A 1,897-nucleotide genomic window follows, 5' to 3' on the forward strand; every position below is an offset into this window, starting at 1 on the left:
TTCATGTGCATGCGATGTACAGTTTGACAGTAATGAGTATAAGGAGGGAGGGGGATGTACGCCGGGCACTCGAAAAAGTCACTTAAGGGTGTGGATATGTAAAGTGTCATCTATATAGATAGCATATATGTAAACCATGTGTGTAACTCACATATGTATTACCACATATATTACCATAATGTCTTCTGTATTGTACAACATACATGGCTGGCATAACTCCTTATATTGCACGCTGATGTAGCAGCTGTTTTGTTTTCAACCTCACACATGCGCATAACAAGCATCGTCAGAGGTCCCAAGGTAGCAAGCACGGAAGGTTGCATCCTTTTCTCTCGCTCGCGCGGCTGCTCTTTGTATCTCCAAATAAACCCAGCGGTTAAAAGATCCTACAGTTTTTGCTTCCACCTTCGTAGAGATTTTTGGAAGACACACATGGCGCAGTGAAATTGGTAAAACCCTGGGACAACAGACAGGCAATCTCAGTCTGACCAGTCGTCAACCGCCATCTTTACTCTCGTATTACACGGATCATCGGCTCTTCTCTGCATTTTGTGGTTTCAATGCAGGCAACTTACTCGTCAGTGCATCGTGTTGCGTCTTCAGGGCAGTATTGACAGTCTTGTGCTGTGCAGTGTTTCAGTCTTAGTGCATGTGGTCATTGGGTTATGCCCCTGTTGCCACCCTCGAAGGGCCCCCCTCACCCCTCCCCCAGGCAGAGCGACGTTTTCACGATCATTTCCTTTTATTTCTCGGAGCTTACTGTCGCGCGCCAACCAGGCGGCGACCCTCCCAGCCCGCCGTCTCTCGCGCACGCGCAACTGAATGTTCACACGCATGCACTCACCTACCGCACCACTGAACATTATTTTTATAATAAAACCTGTTCTTTTTCGTTGGTGGTATAAATTCCTGTGTTGGTTATAACTCTCAACCTGACATAGAACATTTGCCCTTCCATAACGAGTGCTGACACCCCAAATGCCAGCTGTCGACTCCTGATGGACCTTATGCAGCCAATCCCCACGGGTGACCCCCTTGATCCCCACACCGAGGGACAGCGATCTCCGCGGTTGCAGCCTTTAACGCCTCATTACACGAGTGCAGAACCTCCTAGCCCTGCTTCCTTCACATGCTGCGATATTTTGAAGAAACCAGACTCACTGCAGAATTCAAGGCCGAGGAAAAACGTCGTCAAGACGAACAAACATGGTAAGAAGAGGAGCAGAAACGCCGTGAAGAGGAAAGAAGATGTAGACAAGAAGCTGAACAACGACAGGCAAAGTCTGAGCGATTTCTTTAATGATGCAAGGATTCCAAGCTGCCAACCAGGCCTTGCTTGCAGCTAATGCTAATAAGGATTATAAAGGCAGGAATGTGAAAAGAACATTTATGGATGAAATGAGCAAAGAATCTCGTCATGAACAATGTCAACACTGGACTAAAATGTTTCTCTCTAAGAGGATACTATGTATAGTGTGACTAATCCCAAGCTGTAGCTGCCCAGACTTCGGCGAGGCTGTCTCGGGATCCCGGGACAAAGACTAGCGGGACCTTCGCTGTACATGTCGTCAGTCATACCTATTAACCCCCAATTGTTTTGTTGTGTGTGTGTGTGGGGGGGGGGGGGTAGAGATGGGTTGGGATGCGAAGTAATGTTTTTCTCGATATTTTTGCACGAGAGATAGGATTAAATTCCAAAGAATGTAGGTACATGCTAACACTAATAGCAAAGTACATATATATGTATATATATACATATATATACATGTTATATATATATATATATATATATATATATATATATATATATATATATATATATATATATATATATATATGTGTGTGTGTGTGTGTGTGCGTGTGTGTGTGTGTGTGTGTGTGTGTGTGTGTGTGTGTG

This window comes from Penaeus vannamei, chromosome 42 (genome assembly GCF_042767895.1).
Source record: "Penaeus vannamei isolate JL-2024 chromosome 42, ASM4276789v1, whole genome shotgun sequence".
NCBI lineage: Eukaryota > Metazoa > Arthropoda > Malacostraca > Decapoda > Penaeidae > Penaeus > Penaeus vannamei.